Source organism: Lycorma delicatula, chromosome 10 (assembly GCF_047948215.1).
Source record: "Lycorma delicatula isolate Av1 chromosome 10, ASM4794821v1, whole genome shotgun sequence".
Taxonomy (NCBI): domain Eukaryota; kingdom Metazoa; phylum Arthropoda; class Insecta; order Hemiptera; family Fulgoridae; genus Lycorma; species Lycorma delicatula.
In genome coordinates this window covers 4,938,785-4,959,390 of record NC_134464.1, presented here as the reverse complement: position 1 = coordinate 4,959,390, position 20,606 = coordinate 4,938,785, and the positions used below count along the sequence as shown (strand labels likewise).

At 32.2% G+C, this 20,606-nt stretch overlaps 1 protein-coding gene across 1 annotated transcript in view; it reads right to left on the bottom strand.

Annotated features, from left to right (window-relative positions):
- The window catches only part of LOC142331195 (uncharacterized), a 429,195-nt gene that overhangs the window by 363,425 nt on the left and 45,164 nt on the right, over window positions 1-20,606 (bottom strand). The gene's annotated exons all lie outside the window — the stretch shown is intronic.

Genomic DNA, 20,606 nt, shown 5'->3' with positions numbered 1-20,606 from the left:
ATATTTTTTTATATTAACATAAAGTACAATAAAAATAAAGTAAAAGTAAAACTAAAATTAACATAATATAAATATATAATTAAATTTAGGACACTTTGATATAAAATTTTCCAACTAACCGTTCTGTAGTATCATTCGAAAACATTTTGGGTATCTAATTCAATTCTTTTGACTGTACATCATTATGCAATAAATAATGTAGAAATGTATTAATTTTTCGTTTCAAAGCCCTAACTTAAGTTTTTTACGGAACCGCTTCAAGAATTTTCTCACCATAATTAAAAAATCAAATCGTTAAAATTGGTGAATTTTGTAAAAATTAAGGCTAAACGTACATTTAAAAAAAATCATACGGCACGAATTACATCTTCCTTTTCTTTTAATCTTTTAAAAATAAAAATAAATTCAATTCGTATTTGAATAACACGCATTTAATTTATTCAAAAATACCCTAGTCTTGTTACCGGTACGATTACTTGACGTCCGTTACATTTCACGACGGTACAGTAACACACTTATCTTCGATATATTTTTTCCTATCTGATCCTACAACAGAATTGGAAAATGATAAAACAAGTTTTAATAAAGCTACATAATAGCGATGTGACGGAAAGAAGATTGTAACGTATAAAAGAGGAGAGATGTAGACGAGCAGATGAAGTCTTACGTTGCCGGAAGCGGTGCGGACTTCCGCCCCGATGCTCTATACACGCGAAATACCACGTGCATTCGTCGCCCGCCACACCGCAATACATCGCCACCCACCCGTCGTGACTACCACCCTCTATAAACACCAAACTATCGTACAACCCCCGTCCAGCACTTATTTCACGTACACTCATCCGATGAGTTTTCCATTTCATATGTGTCGTCTCTTGTTATGTATTTACTTTTTTCACGCGCTCGGTTTTGATAATTATATAAACGTTATAGAAACGAGATCAAATTTTAAAGAAAACATTTACTTAACGATAAAACTAGATTATACTAAAATCAACCTTTTTAATTAATAACGAACGAGGATTGATTATTAGAATTTAAATTAGCCGACTTAGAAAACGTATGTAATAATAGATAACATATTTCTGTAATATATGTATTATATTACGTAATACATTCACCTGTAATAACAGATGAAAATATATTTGTAAATAAAACATTAAATACCGGGGATTCAAAAAGAACTTTACAAATTTAAAAGCGTACAAAAATTTACGAGGTAACTTATAGATTCGGTTGAGGTTTCATTTTACAGAAAAACACATCAAGTTTGTCACCCGACATTCGCTTTGGTTCGATGCGGCTTCCGTTTTTAATTCGACATACGTCCCGCCGGAAATCGATTTCATTTCACACTAGCCGGCAAGTCGGGCGTTACCTCTGCAGCTGCGGCGTTAATTTGAAGTCTTAGCTCGACGAGATCGGCAGACGAAGACCGATCTCGGCCTTCGTAGGCGATTGGCCGATTTCACAAAAACTTCACGACAAAAATCCATCGGGATCAAATCTGGGAAGAGAGTGAGCCGTGCGATCGGAGCTCCACGACCGATCCACCGACCTGGTAATCAAGTATCAAGAAAATCTCTGACTTGTAGGCGGTAACGGGGGTGGTGCCCCGCCTTGCTGATAGTAATGGCGTCCATCTCGGTCATCATCGTCTAACCGAATTAAAACAATTGAATTAAAACAATTTTGAAGCGCGTACAGATGGACAATACCGTTTACGGTCGATTCCTGGAAGAAGAACGGGCTGTACTGTCTTTGTTTGCTTAGGGCTATAACGCACGCGCTGCAAAATTTCATGAGGGTTTTACTACCCCATATTCGGCAGTTATGAGTGTTTGTCCGCCTTGCCGCTGATGTAAAACGTTGACTCATCTCTAAAAATTACATCGATTTAAAGCGTACCGTTGTCTGAAATTCTATCCGTCATTTCATACAAAACTGCAGCCGAGCAAACTTTTCTTCGTTTGTAATCTGTTGAACCGCGTTCAACAGAACGGTTAGTTTGTACGTAATGCGATCTTTTACGATATACTCGCCAACCAGTCGTTTGTGGAATGCCAGTCTCGTGTGACGCGCGTCGAGTTGATTTCTTCGGACTACCTGCAAAGCTTCCTCTGAGTTGTTCCACACCAGCTTCAGGGACGCGTGGGCGTCCTGGTGATTTTGTGTGTTTAACAGGTTTTGTGTGGAGAGTAAATTTTAAGCCTCCTAGGAGGCTCCCTACACACAGGGAGCACGTTCCGCGCCAGTAAATGAATTCATTTTTAACGACACCGGTGAAAGCACCGGTAGGCGAATCGGTAAATGAACTACGTGAATCAAAACTTGCTGTGATTTGCTATGAAATAAGACCTCAACCGAATCTGAAAGTTATCTCGGTAAATTTTAACGCTTTTTTTCCTTCTTCAAATACCATTTTGATCTCGCTGTAACAGTTTTTAATTTTATCTACCGGATCTCCGATATCAATAGGCGTATGCTCTATTGCATACTCCTACTATACTCCTATACACTCTATTGTATATCCTACTCTGTGTCTTTTATGATAATAAATGAATTTTGCATAAAGAAAGAAAGAAAGGAGAAAAATCCTAGCGTGATCGGTATTCTAATTTAAAAACTTCCGGATGTAAACACGTCCGCTCTACCGGGGTGGTAGACGTAGGGCATTTTTTTTTATTCGATTATTTGTTAAGACGAACATATATTTTTTTTTTAATTACTTTTTAAAATATTATCTATAACATTAAAAAGGCGTGTCAAATAAAAAAAAGTTCAATCCGGGGAGAAAAATAAGAAAAATTTAATACGATATTTTTTCATGCGTTTTTCATATCCGTGTAAAATCAAGCAAGCTTTCAAAAAAGTATTTTTTTTTTAATTTTGTAAAGTAAATGAAATAAAATTGAATAGTTTAATCGAAAACCGATCGAGAAATATAGGGTTGTTATCGTGAAGCGAGTTATTAATTTTCAAATTAATCGGCAATGACACGGCATACCAAACAAGTACAGGCACTTATTTCAAAACTTTATTGATTATTTAAAGAAGAAAAACTTCACCGCTCAATAAAAGTAACTCCTACACCTCGTTAATTTTCCGTTCTTAAAATACATACGCAGAGAAAACGGTACAGAACCGGATACATTACGCACAAAGCGTGCTTAAAGTTAGAATAATTTGGATAGATATTGGTAAAGTTTCTTACAGTAACTGTTAAACATTATCAGTACGAAGAAGCTTTCACAAACTGAAGATCAAACGCTAACAATCAGACAGAATTCACAGGCAAACAATCTCCGCATAAGTTATCAGTCGGTGAACAGTGTGACAATACCTTGGTGTCAGCCGTACACCATTCCAAATCAACTATTCACTGTTTTTCCAATATATTAAATTCTATTTTGGCAGTTTATTTCTCGTAATTAGTATTTTTTTTTTAGATCACCTTTAAATTTGATGTGTACAGGTAAAACAAATCGGTCCATTACATCGATTTATTTTATATCGGGCACTGCAAAACATATTTGCTTTGTTTTTCTACACGCTATCAAACATAACCGCCATTCAATTTTAAGGTAGCTAAAAATATAATAATGTTACCGCTGATTTTATTATTTCACCGTATCCAATTTTGTTTTTTGAAACTCTAATTTTTTTAAGCTTTGTTGAATAACAGTGCGCCAAATCGGGCCGACGTATTGAAGTAAATAATTACTCCAATAAATAAAATATTTAAGTCTCCCCCCCCCCCCAAAAGAGGGGGCTGAATGGGACCCGTACTTAAAATGCCAATTTTTTTTAAACTTCGATTTTCACGACTGAAAATCAACTGTATAAAATAATTTAAAGACGTTCGAACCCGACTTAAGAATTTAAAACGTTTTTGAATTTTTATGATTTCTTACTTTTATCTATTTTTCAAGTCACGGCTGTTATTAAAAATATTATTTCAGCTAGTTGTCGAACAAGGGAGTCAATGGGGGCCCACATTTTTATTTATTTATTTTTTTTTTTAAGCAATAATTCCCGAAATACAATAAGATTTTGACCCCATTTGTCAAGGGAAGCGATTGGGATCCAGATTTTTTTAAACAATTTTAATCTATTTCTCAATTAATGCAAAATTTAAAGATTTTAATTGATCAACGGGTTCAAGAGAGACTTAAACGTTTTGAACTTCTTCGCAACTGTACTCTTTATATCGCGTAATTAAATCGTTCATGTTTAAAAACCTTATGGCGCAGTGAGAAAAAATCTGTCAACGGCATAACCGGGGGAAAGTTATGTAACCGTTCGCCGATCTTTTTTACTTAACCCACCGGGTTGGTCTATTGGTTAACGCGTCTTCCCAAATCAGCTGATTTGGAAGTCGAGAGTTGCAGCGTTCAAGTCCTAGTAAAGCCAGATATTTTTACATGGATTTGAATACTAGATCGTGAATACCGGTGTTCTTTGGCGGTTGGGTTTCAATTAACCACACATCTTAGGAATGGTCGAACTGAGAATGTACAAGACTAACAGTTCACTTCATTTACACTCATACATATCATCCTCATTCATCCTCTGAATAATTATCTAAACGGTAGTTACCGGAGGCTAAACAGGAAAAGAAAGAAAGATCTTTTTTACTTAGTTGTAGGAAAAGAACCCGAACAAAAACGTTTAAGTTATATAAAAATTTAAATAAAAATCAACCTCACCGACAAATTTATATTAATCATCAAGTACCTTCAGTCATTCGACCGTCTTCAGGAGAGAATCTTTCTAATTTAAAACGTTAAATTAAAATATGTAAAATAAAAATTGTAAAATATTAAAGTCATCGCAACCGATCGTCAACGTATAAATTAATTACGTCCGTTACGTAAGAATGTCTCGCTTGTTACGAATAAACCCACCGGGTCGGTCTAGCGGTGAACGCGTCTTCCCAAATCAGCCGATTTCGAAGTCGAGCGTTCCAGCGTTAAAGTCCTAGTAAAGGCGGTTATTTTTACGCGGATTTGAATACTAGATCGTAGGTACCGGTGTTCTTTGGCGGTCGGGTTTCAATTCACCGCACATTTCAGGAACGGTCGAACTGAAACCGTAAAAGATTACAATTCATCTACACTCGTACATGTCCTCTGAAGTAATACCTGAACGGTAATTGCCGGAGGCTAAATAGGAAAAAGAAAAAGAAAGAAAAGTTGTTATGAATGATAACGGTTGGAGAGAGATAATCGGGTTAGGTAATTCGAATAATTATGAATATATATGGTAATATATATATTAGGTAATTCGAATATATATGAAATTTTTCAAGAATAAAAACGATAGGAAAAATCGAATATTTTAATAAAATTATCGCGTTTATTTTGTAAAATGCGTTTAGCACAATCGGACTTATCTAAATAGCCTTTCTTTATATTATTAATATGTTTCTTAGTTGTAATGGAAAAAGAACGGTTGGTCATACCAAGCCGTTTTACAAGAGCGATTCTATTCCGGTAAATGCCATTATATTAAATGTCGTTTTCTATAATAAAAAAAAAAAAAAATCAATCGTACTTTTTTAAATAAAAAAATTAAAAATGTTAAATGTTTTCCTTTTTTTCAATTCTTAGATTACGACTTTTGTAATGTTAAATCGAATAAAATATAACCGTCGGAAACTAATTAATTTTAACCTCAGCACCGATTTCAAGAAGTAATAATTTGAAGATAAAAAAATTATATTTAACAGTTTAATTTTTATTTAATATATCGACAGGCCTGAAGAACACGTCGGTAGTACGAAACAAAGCCGTTCGTAAACGATACGAAATAAATGATATAGAGACTGCTACCAAACAAGTGCAAGACCGAAGTATATTTTATCCTATACTTATAAAACACTATTTTTCGAATTTTTATGCGAAAACACTTTGAATATCTAAAATTTGTATGAAAATTCAACAAAAATAATCTGGAAACCGAGAGTAAAAAATTAATAGGTATTCCCGTATTTAAAAAAGCCGTAACTCAAAGCCCGTTAGCTTTAAGTCGTTTCTCTCCATTTCTTCTCGTTTTTATCTCGGCTGATTTTCGAAGTCGAAGGTTCTGAGGTTCAAATCCTAGTGAAAATAAGTTGCTTTTATACGGATTTGAATACTAGACAGCGGATACCGGTGTACTTTGGTGATCGGGGTCCAATTAATCACACGTCTCAGGAACGGTCGGCCTGAGTCTGTACAAGGCTACCACCGCAATTACATGTCACACATATCATCCTCAACTCATCGGGTAGACATTGGTTGGGGGGGGGGGTTGCTTGTTGTTTACTAGTTGCATATTACAACGTATACATTAGGAAAACAAGCGAATAATATATTTATCCGATTTTGTTTCTATTTTTTTTCGTTTCTTGCAAATGTTTTTTTTTGCTTATGTCTGTTTTTATCATCTTACTTATAGTTTAAACTTTTATAACAGTAAAAAATACAAATTAAATAAACTATTAAAACGCCAAATTCGTTAAAAAGAAATAAAAAATGTTTACCTAATTTCGTCATTTTGAAATCGGTGCCGCGTTACAATTTTCTGAGTTGTTATTTTTTTCTGTTTAATTTAGCGCCGACTTAAAAAAAAATTAAAAACAACCGAATAACATATACTAAATCAGAAAATGTACAATTATCTTTCAGCAATTTTGTCCAGCATTAAACCGGTTTTTAGTTAAACATTGTCATTAATTGAATCGTATCATTAACAATAAAGAGCAGTAACGCCGGCATTCAAACCCGGTATCTGAGGTCTCCATCGTTACAGAAAACGTTCTATATTATTCATCGCCGGTAATATGATACTAACCTCTAAATAAGTTTAATTTTAATTTCTGCAAAAATTAAAATAAGTTATAGATAAAATATAATTTGAGAAAATAAACGTTAAAGAATGGGGTTTTACATAGTAAAAAAAAATCTGCATTTTTAATTTTTGTCCGTCACCTTGGATCCGCCATATTGAATCAAAGTTAATTTTTTTTAAATAGGAAGGTGGACGTATGACACGTGATTCAATTTAAAATTTTACAAAAAAAGAACGATGGTGAAAACTTTTCTCTGTTAATACCTTCGTTACCGAGTTATAAGCATTCAAAGCTGCAACGACGGAAAAATCGTGTTAACAATAAAACGAGGTAAAACGCGCTGCATGAACGATTATATTGCTTTTTACATTCATAATGCATACTTACACAGTTATAATATCGATAATAATAAACGATAACTAATAATTAACCCCCACAGCTATACCGACCGATATTATTTCCTGTAAATATTACAATATTTATTTTAAAATTTTAAATAAATATCTTCGATCGTAAACGACTAATGAAACGGCGTAAACGGCTCTTTGTAAATTTTGAAAGCGTACCGTTCTACAATAAATGCTCAAAGTGGTTCCCCTCAACAGCTCAGCAGTGCGCTAACCTCGACTAATACCCGTTTATAACTTGTATCGTGACCGGTGGTACACGAGTAGATTCGTCGATATCTGCAGGTTTTGTTTTGCAAACATTACGTTTCAGGTACCCCAAAAAAAGTAATCCAGAGGAGACAGGTCTGGGGATCCGGCAGGATATTCTACGGCTCCTCTACGACGTATCCGGCGATTTGGGAATCGTTAATTAAAAATTTGCCGTGACTTAGATAATAACGAGGCGGTGCCCTGTCTTGCTGAAATCACACGTTGTTATTTAATTTTTGTCCGACATTTTACCGGATATTCGGTAAAATCCTATCGGCTAACGAGTTACAGTAAGCGTCTCCGGTAAGATTGTCATCTAAAATAAAAGGTCCTACCGTACAATAGCCGGCGATTCCCGCCCAAACGTTCACTTTCTGAAGACGCTGTGTATGAGCTTCCGACATCCATCTGGGATTATTATCGCTCCTATATCGACGGTTTTGCTTATTCACGTGGCGATTTAAAATAACAGTCGCTTCATCAGTAAATATTATTGAATTAGAAAAATTTTCGTCTACGTTTAATTTTTGCGTTATAACATCACACGATACTCGCGGTGAAAATCATCTTCCGAAAGTTCTTGTACCAGGTGTAGCTTATTTAGGTCAATTTATTTGTTTCAAACATTTTCTAAACTTAAAAATAACCGATGAAATGTCGAACAACAGCTTTCCGAATCGATGAACAAGGGTCTGCAATACATCTAATGGCTTCGCATCGGTCGTGACAGTTCTCGGTCTACCCTGTGCGAGGACGATTCTTTACACTACATGTTTTTTCAAATCGCTGTACTGTCTTGATCACAGTAGATTTACTTATCGGTTCTCGGTTTGAAAATTTATTATTAAATAAATCACGTACCTCTTGTAAAGGCCGAACTCTGTCACCGTACCCGTACATCTTTTAGTTTCACATAAAGAAGACGTTGTTATTTAAAGGTTTAATATTTAAAAAAACTAAATAAACGAACGAGGAAACTAAAACTTTCACCGAAAAACAAATTTGCACCGTTAGGCCTACAACTTAATTTTTACTAGCGCTATTAAATTTTACCCTTACAAGTACGTTGAAGTAAAAAAGGTGAAATGAGACGTTTATAACTCGCATTGTTTCAACATAATACAAGCTGCATCGATGTAAATTAACAACTGATTTACCGAACCAAATTTGTAATACATTTTAAGGTAAGTATTTATTTTATTTACGATAAGTAACAAATATCGGCTGATATTAATCTTAATTTTTATTTACAAAATAATATCGGTCGGTTTAGCAGTTTAATTTGTTGAATTGTTTTTATTATTATCAGTATTATGGCGCTGTTTAAAGTTGCATTATGAATGTAAAACGCAATAAATTGTTCGTGCAGCGCTTTCTTCCTCTTTTTATTGTGAACAAGATCTTCCGTCGTTGCGACTTTGAATAACTCGAAAACGTTTATAACTCGATAACGAAGGCACTAACGGAAAAACGGGTTTCACCGTCGTTTTTCTTGTAAAATTTTAAATCGAATCGCTTGTCATATGCCCGGTTCCCTATTTAAAAAATTAAGTTTGATTCAATATGCTGGATCCAAGGTGACGGACAAAAATTAAAAACCCACCGTAACCATAATTTTTTAACTATGTAAAATCCCATTTCTTTCTCCCTAGAAAAACTTTCTCTGGTATCAGCCGGTATGTATATATATATATATATATATATGTATCTCAAAATTACAACCGGTAATAAATGCGCATACTCTAAGTAGGAGACAAGTAAAACGGTTTACGATTCAAATAAATATTCTCCCAAGCAAAAATGGGTTCTGTGAACAGGCGGGGGGACTTTCCTAGAAACACCTGAGCCTGATCTCTACTAGCTGTTTAATATCTAAAGAAAAAGCAAATATTTCTAATTAAATTTGAGGCGCTAAACATAATGTCGTCGATCGATAATTTGCTACTCCTATCTCGTAAAAAGATATCCCGAATTTCCAAGGATTAGTGTAAACGCTCACTCTCAGGACCCGAGTCTAGATGAATTCGTTCCGGTAATTTTGTTTCTCTTATTTCGTAGTCCCTCCGTAAATAGATCGTCATCCTTTTTTTACCCTATCCCTTATCTCATACTTATCCTTTTTCGTGATTATTTTTTGCCGATCCGCATTAAGGATTCTAGACGGTAATTTATAACATCGATCTGCCCTTAGTAAACAGAAGAAAATTTTTAAGGCTAATAAAAATGAAAAACAAGAGTATAATAACAAATCGGTTTACACTATTTATTTATTTAACGCTCGGGAAGTGTACAGTTATATATTACACCTCGTAAAACTGCGATATATATATATATATATATATATATATATATATATATATCTGAATAAATCTTTTTTTTTCTTCGGAATCATTAATGATCTGACCGATTATTTATTCTCCATTTCTTTCCGATGAAAAATAATTTTATAGCCGCAACACAAGATATTTACTGAATCGTACATACTGAAATATCTGTTTTATAAATTTCAATTTTTGTCTTCCTCGATACATTTTACGTTCAATAAATTCCTCTTTTACCTAAGTAAACCCGGATCCGTTAATACTCGACCGTTTTACCTAGTTATTTTATTTACAAATACTTATCGAATATTATAATATTAACCGATTAGAAAAAAATTATCGCTGTTATATTAAAATTTAAAAAATCATAAGCATATTTGCATTAAATAGTTCACATTAATAAGTTAAAAACTTCTTAGATCTATGTGCGAGGCGGGCGACCGAAACAGAAGACTTTAATTAATATCCTTCCGTATATTTATATGTATTGTCAGTTATATTTATCCTTTTTATATGTACATATAGATATGTGTATGTGTGTGTTTATGTTTCCCAGCATATTTGAACGGTTGAGCTTTCACCGATGTGATCCCGGCATCGGATTTCTGATGAGACTTTGGGACCGCAGGTTTGCAGTCGACCTTTAACGTTCCGGTTAAAAATATCATAGAAACCCTCAAACGAGATCGCATTTTTTTTTCATACGGATTTGTACTCCGCTCTAATTTGGTAGTATTTAGAAGATAATTTAAGTTAAAAGAGATGCGACGACTTATTAGTCGATCGTAAGTACGTTATTTACATTTTTGAAACAGATGTTATCGATCTGTAACCGGCAACTCTTTACCCGAGGATACTCGTACAGCGGCGAGTAAGTTTTTGATAGCGACTGATGCTTAGTAACTTGTAGGTGAAAAATCTTTCGATCGTGTACATAAATTGGATGTAGGAATAAAAACTTTCGTTTGTTATAGCAAGATAACGACTGTACATTCCGCAGGAACGTATATCTGTTTAGAAAATGATAACGGTAACCAAAAATGTTCACAAAAATAACAGTTAACGGGTTACCGATTAAATCAATACCGTAAATTATGTACGGTAGTAGCATCTGCTGCTTAAATTTATACGGATATATTTTTTATTAATCTGTCGGCCAACAAAATAATTTAAAATCATTTTTATATGCTGATGTTTTATCTGTGATATTTTTTTATCTTTATGTTTGTCCTGTACCTGCAAATAAACCGTAATGAAATTATAAACATTCTTTTTAATCTCTTTTTATATTTGAGCAAATATAAAATATATATTTTTAATAATTTATTTAATAGACAATAAAAACAACGTTTTATATCAAAAATACAATATGCACATTAATTTCCTCAATTCTTTAATTTTACACACACACACATACATATATATACACACACACACATATATATATATATATATATATATATATAAATGAAATTTAATTATTTTTAAGGAGGCTGTACAAAAACACACACATTCACAAGTTTACCGGTTTTCGTAACCATTGAAAAGATTTTCAACCTATGAAAAGAGTAGGATGACCTTTGTATCCATACTGTACTGACTATGCCAGACAGCTTAGGCTGGAAGGAACAGCGTATAACAAACGCTCACACAGCAGGCCTACAATACGTACAGTAGACCGAGCTACCTTTTAATACAGAGCGCACCTGGCTTGTCTTGCTTGCCTGCTTTATAGTATTATATTTTTAGTTTAGGTTCCCGGTAGAATCGTTTTTATCGCTTGCGAATAATTTTACGTTGAATAATAATTATAAGAAATATTTACGTTTTATATACCCCGACAAATTTGTAATCTAATGTTTAACTATAATTTACGTAAGAATAGAAATATTATATAAATATGTCGGGAAAAAATTTGCCTTAAAATTATCAGGAATTCTTTTAAAAAATATACATCGAAAACATTTTGTGAAAATAAATAATACTAACACAAAATTTGGTGTTGAAATAAAATTAAATTTTAACTTATTTTGTTATGATAAATCGACCGATTTTTTTATATTTTACGATCCGATAAAAAACGTAATAACCGTTTTTCCATCTTTCACGCATTAAAATTTCTAAAATTATAAATTTTTTAAATCGAAGGTTCCGAGGTTCGAATCCTAGTAAAAGTTAGACGCTTTAATGCAGATTTGAATACTAGACGGTGGATATCGGTATACTTTGGCGGTCGGGGTTCAATTAACCGTAAGTCTCAGAAACGGTCGGCCTGGGGCCGTATAAGACTACACCTCATTTACATGTCGTATACAATTATTCTCATCTGATTGGGGCGCAGGCGGGTTTATAGTTGATCACTAGTTGAACAAATTGCGACGTACATATTAGGAAAAGTAATAATAATAAAAAAGAAACGATTTTTTTGTTTATGAACACTTAATTGTCTGTTACGAAAAATAAGTTGATTTCTAATACCAAATTAAAACTGTAAACGGAGAAATGAAAAATTTGGCAACGCGATCGTGAAAATTCCTCTGCTTTATTTAACCTTATCCCTCGTAAAAAATATTATACGAGTATTATACAGGCGCTTTTGATTTAGTATCACTCGCCCGTTCCCCACCGATTCTATTGAAACTTTACAGACCTTTTTCTGTGAAAATTTCAACCTTTTAGGAGTTATAGAAACAAAATGGCGGCTTTCAAATAAAAACATCGATTTCAGATAAACCAAATTTTTATTCGTTACAAAATAGCTGGTAAAACTGAATAAAACACGATGTATTGTTAAACAGCTGTTCAAATCGAGAGATTCGATTGTAACTTTACGTAAAAAAATCCTAGAAGTTACTAATCTATAAATTTCTATTTTAATACGAAAAAAGGAAAACCTTGAATCGGAATAAAATATTAACGATTAAAATTTTTCTTTTAGATAAAAACGATTCTTTACACCGTAATATTAGCTAATATTGATGCTTAAAAGTTCTTCGGTTACAGTTTCACTAATTTACAAATATACAAAAATTTCACTGTTTTTTTTATTATTATTATTATATATTTTTCCCAAGCTGCCTGTCTCTTCTTGGTGGTCGTCAGGAGTGGTGTTTTAGTTGGTAGTCTGGTTTTCCAGGAGTCCACAACACTAAAAGACCGTACTTTCAATTTTTATAATAATAAAAAAATTATTATTATTATTTTTCTTTTGAGTAGTAAATTATGTTTCTACGATTTTTTTTATATTATTAAAAAGATTTTTTGTTTGATTTTAAAAATATAACATTTTTCTATCCCCACATTTCGGTCTGTTTTATTTAAAATAATTATCGAATTTTTTTTAAACTTTTAATTTGTTTTTAATCGACTCAATCGCATAAATATTGTCATAATTTCTCCGCTTCACTCAAATCTTGTCTTCGATTATTGACGATCTAATAAAACAAATTTGGATAAAGGTAAAACTAAACCCGGGAAGAGACTTGTTTTCGTTAAACACAACGCATCATACTGCCACAGAAAGGACCTTATACAGTATTATGCTTCCTTTGAATCTTTTCTTTTTTTTAATAAATTACCAAACCCAGAAAAGTTTCATTTCATTTTATAGCAGCAGAATTTCTCTTTCGGTGAATTTTTAAATAATAGGAATAAGAAATTTAAAAAAAAACACTGAATTTCCTGCATCCGAGTTCAACGTTTACATAAGAAGTATTTAGCCTACTCAAATAATTTTCATTAACACCTAATTTTTTATTCATTTTTTATATTTATTATCTTCAAGTAGCGTTTATATTTTAATAATTAATACGGACTTCTAATTAAGTTCATATTTTATTTTGCGATTAAGTTTAGTATATTTTACGATCAAAGTTTTATCACCACGGTTTTCCTTGATCCATCCAGGCAAACGAGAAGCAATTTTTTTGTTTTTTTATTTATGAAGTAGCCTGTCTACCCATCCCTGACGTGGTCTATATATATATATATATATATATATCGATCAGAATACAAAAGATTTATGCATATAATCGAGAAAAAACTTTCAAACCCGGTAAAAATAAATTTGATTAATTTTTTTAACACATGAATAAATACGAATATTAATAACCGCTTGAAGATCATCGTCACAAAAACTTGAAGCTGATGTGTGGGATACAGAAATGGCAATTTGTAGCTTACGAAGAATGCCATACCCGACCGGTATTTTAAACTCGGGAACTCCGGATGAAAAGCCCAGACGCTACCGCTCGGGCCACGGAGTTGTATAACCTATCGTAATTGAATTTTCATGAAAAAAATCTTAAACTTTTTATCCTCGGATTCGTTGTTTAAAAGTAACGATGGATATATGAAGATTAGGAAAAAATTATTTAAATTTTAAAAATATTATTTAATACGTTTTTAAATTCCGTTCTCAAAAAGAGTACGGTTTTATTTCCTCCTCTTTGTAAAATAAATATAATTAATTTATACTTTCGTCAGATACGGTTACGTAATTCGATTACTGATAACGAAAGTATACAGATCGAACGTAATGGAAACTCGCGGCGTAAATCAAATTCGCAAAACGAAAATAAAATGGGAGTAGCCTAATAGCATAAGAAATAACTGTGAAATTTTTAATTTTTATGCTAATTTTGAAAATCATTTATGCGTTTAAATTATCGACCAGGACGTGCAAGAATCGGAGGCAAAAATCACACGTTTAAACGAACAAACGTACGTATAAAGACGGTTGTTGCTCGTAATACGGAAATTTCTGAGCTACTTCTGTACTCAAACCTAAAGATTTTTTTTTTAATCGCCGTATGATATTATTAAGATAAATTTAATAAAACATACGATTCTAACTTTTTGTTTAAAAAGTTATTATTTTTTTAAATAAAATTTTTATTTTGAAGTTCTCGTACACGATTTTCCCTAATAAAAAAGTAATAACAATAATAGTAAACCTTAATTATAACACCGTAATTAAAAAAGAATGTTATTTGTTTGTGAATGCCTATCGCTCGATTATAAGGAAGAACCGTTAGAGAGAAGAATTATTAGAAAAATATATGTTCCGCTAAAAACCAATGAAGGCTGAAAAATAAGAAGCGACGCTGAAGTATATAAAAACGTGAAAAAAATTTGGGAAACGATGAAAAAAGAAGATTAACTTTCTTCTGGAATTTTCATACAACGAACAGGTTAACGAAACAGATTTTCAAGTACCTTTGGGAAAACAAGTTAACGGCGATCGAAAAAGATTTACAAAGAAACGACATAAAAGAGGATGAAATAACAGAAAAAATACGTTTCTTAGGAAAATGAGAAAAACAGAAGGATTCCAAGGTAGAAAGGATAAGAGAACCGGAACAAAGCGGTCAGAGGAAAGGAAAAAACGCATAGCGAAAAGCGAGATAAGGAAACGACAAAGAAGAAGGAAATGAGATTGTTACGTGGTCCTCAAAAAGAAAAAGAATGAACCTTAAAAATACTAAGGTTTATTTTATTTTTAATAAAACTTTAATTAATAACAAAAAAAATTAATACAAAAAATAAAAGGGAAAAGCAATACGTTTTGAAAGAGATAAAGGAAATAATATTTCTAAAATAACTTACACGTAATAATAAAAGCGAAACGTAATCTATATATTATTAACAGAAGGGGATGGATTCAAACAAACACGCGTTTTAAAAAATAAAACAAGCGCGTTCATTCTAATAGGAGTACACGCATGCGTAGATACACCGGTACACGTACCACGTAAAACGTATACTGCACGTAATAGCATTAGATGTATCATAACGTAAAGAACACTATCGAATAGGAAAATTGTAATACAAAAAAATATAGGAATAAAGGGTATAAATATTAAAAATACGGGTGAATAAAAGAAAGAGAGAAACATTAAAGGGTCACAATAAAGAAGGAAGGGTACGGAGAATTGCGATGAGATATTTCTGAAACAAAATATTGCCGAAGTACTTCGTCGTGAGTAAAAGGATAAAAAAAAAGCTTTTTGAAATAATTAAAATCTACGAGGGGAGAAGAAAGAAGTAAAAGACTGAAAAATATTGATTTATACAGCATATTGTGAAAATAAAACAAAATTCGATCAAATTTTACGCGCATCTACAAAAGAAGAAATTATTATTTCTAAAACGTTGACAAAAAACACGAAATCAAGTCTTCACAAGTATCGAATCAAAAATAGATAGGTAGGTACTATTCACGATTTAATAAGAAACAGCGGGGGGCGGTTTATTTAAATTTCACCGTTTAAACTATACGATTCCATTTCATTAATGAAATCGCTATTCAAAAAACTTAAGGAAAGTAAATTAAAAAAATGCAAACCGATTTTTTACGCAGAACATATCTTTTCTCAAATACGATCGACGGTTATCTACTTATCGAACTTTTTTCATACGATTAACATTTATTTAACTGAAGTACATCTATTTTTATAAGCCGATAATAACAACGGTTAAAAAACCAACGGTCCAAAATTAATCCGATTTTTATTTCGCCGCAGTTTTTAATTTGCAATCGGTTCCGGTTTACCGCATCCGTAAGTAAATTTGAATAGCAGAGTGGGGTTTCCGAGGCTGTGATACCTAGGACCGCATGCGTATCGCCGTCTGACGCGGAGGAGTCGTATTAGGGGGAAAAGTACGCGGCTTAACGTCACATTCTGCTCGCTAGCCGGGGATTCGCTACTATCGTTATCTAACGAGCGACTGCTGTATTCGGCAGTCCTGAAACCGATTTTGACCTACGAAACGCAACCGTCCGGGGGAACGTCCAGCGAGCTTAACGCCGAAGTCGTACGGCGATTCCGGAACAAACTATCCAAAAATACAACAGAAGCCCCGTGGTTTGCGTAAAACACCGAAATACACGATTATCTGAGATCACCGACCGTTCGAGAGGAAATACGGCGATTAACCTTACGAGGACGTCAGGCGCCTGCAGCGACTTCATATATTAGATCGGTAAGATTTCCGACATTTGAGGTGAATCGGCTACCGTAGGGGGTGTTGGCGTCGTCAATATTTGTCATTTCGTTTCGCCAGCTACTTTTGTCGCGCTTTGTTTCATTTCACCGTTTCATTGCCGATCGATATGACTATTTTTGGTATTTTCTTTGCTTTTTATATTCTGAACTACGGGCTTCGATCGATATTCTTCGGACTGTTTTTTTTATATTTTACTTATTTATGTTTATTATATATTTATGTATACTCCAAATTTAAAAAAAATCTGATGTGGACAACACATGACTTCCTTGTACGCCTATTAAATTACATTTACGCATTTTTTTAAAATGAAAAGTACGTAAAATTTTATTTCGTTAAAAACCGATATACTTCTGATATTAGTTTACTTCTGATAAAACTTCTGATATTTTTTCATATATTTTTTTTATTGTTATTATTGAATTATTATTCATCGAAATTTTTTTTTATAATCGGAGCTTAATAATTATTAATAAATCGATAAATTTAAATTTAAAAAAAAAATGTTAAAAAAAGAAGGAGATTTAAGTCTGATTCAAACCGATGTGCTTCCCCTAAGGTCTAAATATTTCATTAATTAAAATTTTATTTGGTTGTAACTCTGGAACCGATGAAAATAACTACCGCTGATGATATATCGTTAAAAATCTCTCGATAAGAGCTTATTACTGCGGTTAACAAAAGGTCCAAAATCCATTTTTGGAGGATTTTTAAGCTTTTTTGGACGCTTTTGATTCAGTCGATTGCAATAAAAAGGGGAGGTGCACGACTAGATGTTACAACAGTTCTAATTCCAAAATTTCCACATCCTACGGCTAATCGTTTTTGAGTTATGCGAGAGATACATATGTACATTCCTTGTACTTCGTACAAGGAAGTAAAAAGAATTAATGAAAATAAAAAAATATTATTTATTAAGCGAACGAGTAAGCCGTATTTTTTTAATTAAATTTCTTACGCTTTTCGTGCAGAGTCGAATGGATTTTAAAAAAAATCGAAAAGAATTTTATTTAAAATAAATTTGCAAAATTAAATTAAATTACAAGTTTAACTGAGAAACAATAAAACGTCTTTCTCGATTATTTTATCCGTTACCAACACTGCTCGTTATTAACGAATATGCTTTGAACTCATCGGTAAAGATGAACCGTGACTAATATATGTTATACATTCGCAGAGGATTTTCCGATTAATTTTAATAGTATCGGTCGATTATATACGTTATTTTACAACACGCTATCAGACGATGGTAATTCCAACAGCTAAATCTTTACTTCTAAAACAGACGGTGTTATTCGTATCGGACACGATCGGGAAAAACCGATGAATTTACGCTTTGAGTTATGAGTAATATATATACCCTGCAGTAGCTTAAAAATAATTTAAAGAGTTCAAATCGTATCTATTTTTACATAAAATTTACATAGCAATTTATTATGAAATTTTATAAATTAATTTTTTTTTTATTTCATTCAAAAACTATAAGAAATAAAAATAAATTTTCAGTATTCTTGTAAATAAAAAATATCGTAACGAGAACTTCGTATCAGAAAATAAAGTACCGCCGCATAAGTATCGTTCTTAACGTCAATATGCTTAAAGCTTTCGTTCTATTTAAAACTCCAGATTTATGAAACCTTTTTCGGCAGAGAAATCTATTTCGTTTAAAACTCTATCGTAAGAAAAAACAGCATCGTAAATCGAGATTATTAAAATAACTACGCCGATGAACCCGTCAAAAACAAGGTGGCAAATGTAATATTACATTTGTAAACTTACGTATTTTGTATGAAGCTGAAATTTACCGTATAAAATAATATTGAAAGGATGAATTAAATCGAAACTCCCAGACTAAACAGACCTATCAAAAAACACAAGTGAAACGAACAGTAGTATCGTTGTCAAAAAATACATTCAATTAGATAAGTTATTTATATAAATTAAATATAAATAGCCTTTATTCCCCGTCGATCTCCTCAAATTTTTTTAAGTAATTTTCAGCGTTCGTTATTTCACTTTAACAGTTATTAATTAAGTCAACAAGTCCAAAACATAAATGACGACTAAAACACAAACTTTATGGTGAAACCGGTTAAATAAAAACACCGTGTGTTTGTTGTATAGGATTTTATAAACAACTACAATACATTATAAATTCATGTAAAACGTGATAATTATATAATATTAACACGGTGTTGAATTATAAATTACTAAATATATTGTTTTTGTCAAATTTAGCAGGTTTTTTTTTAATTCAAGGATTGCTTAAACGATAAAAATTTTATAAAATTTATTAAAATTGTTTACAATTTATCGCTTTTCGTCAGTGTGTTTACCGATTTTAAATTGAATTTACTTATAACGACTTAAAAAAAATAATGAAAATAATGACGAGTTAGAGAGGTACAAAGATGTATAATATTAATAGCACAAAAAAAATAATAAAAATTTTCATTTCAAAAAAAATTATAACGAACGTAAAATGATTTGTGGGTCGCCCATTAAAGCGATTGCGCGTATGTATGTTAACAGCCGGCAGGGATAACCGTGAGTTTTTAGTAATGTTGTGTATATATGTGTACGTGTAAGTTTTTAATGTTGTACGGTATGACAGCTGTTGGAAGCACACCTGGCAGCCGGCAACAGCTGATCTCATCGCCGTTCTCCATCCGATACACATGCGCACATACGCACGCACAAATACCACTGCGTTTATAATGTTGTAACGGTCACCCAAGGTGTACAAATGTATACGGTATAACATTATAAATATGTTTTACATATATATATATATATATATATATATATATATATATATATATATATATATATATAATTAAAACAATTGAATATTAAATAAACGATTCAGGTTTAACAACCTACCGAGTCAAAATTTATTTTTAAAATATTTATCTTGTGTACATACATGCATATGTAACTGAATTGATAAATGTAAAAAAAACAATAAATTGTTTTTTCTTATCTTCCTAAATGGATCACGCATCTTAATTAATATTAAAACACTAATAACTTTTTTTTTCATAGAATATCGATCCAGACTCTTTTAAAATACAAGACAAAAATAATAAATTAATTTTTTTAAATAACTTCCACAAACTTTCTCTAAGCAAAAAGAAAAAATCTGATGTATCCGCATCTTGTTTATCCAAACATGTCTTCCTTGTACGCCTATTAAAATACACATACACATTTTTAAAAATATATAATATTTGAATTCATTCATAACTTCTGATATTTTTCATATGCTTTTTATTGTTATTATTGAATTATTATTTACTGTAAACATTTTTTTACAATGACAAGTTAATAACACTGATAGACAAAAAAATTTTAATGTTTCTCTAAGTGTGATACCACTTCTTGAATTGCTTTTTGCGCACATTACGGAACTGTAAATAAAATTTTCCTGTCGCACTTAGTTCTAAATAAATTACGCTTCAAAAAGGAATTAAAGGAAAATATAGTCAAAATCTGTAAAATTTGTAATTTTGCACGGCCATACTTGTGTTAAAATGATTTTGCTGATGTTTTTCTTTTATAAATAACCTCAGGCACATCCCGAATTAATGTCCAACAGTAATCGGCTAGCATGTTAGTATTCCATTTCCGTTTATAGCGGCTTTCCATCCCCGAAATGTCTCAGTGGAAACTTTGTATGAAGTAAGAAGTTGATTAACAATATAGTGGTAACTGTCGGATTTTGTTTGCCGACCTAACAAAATAGCTATAACTATCAAATCACCACACATGATCCAGCGGTTT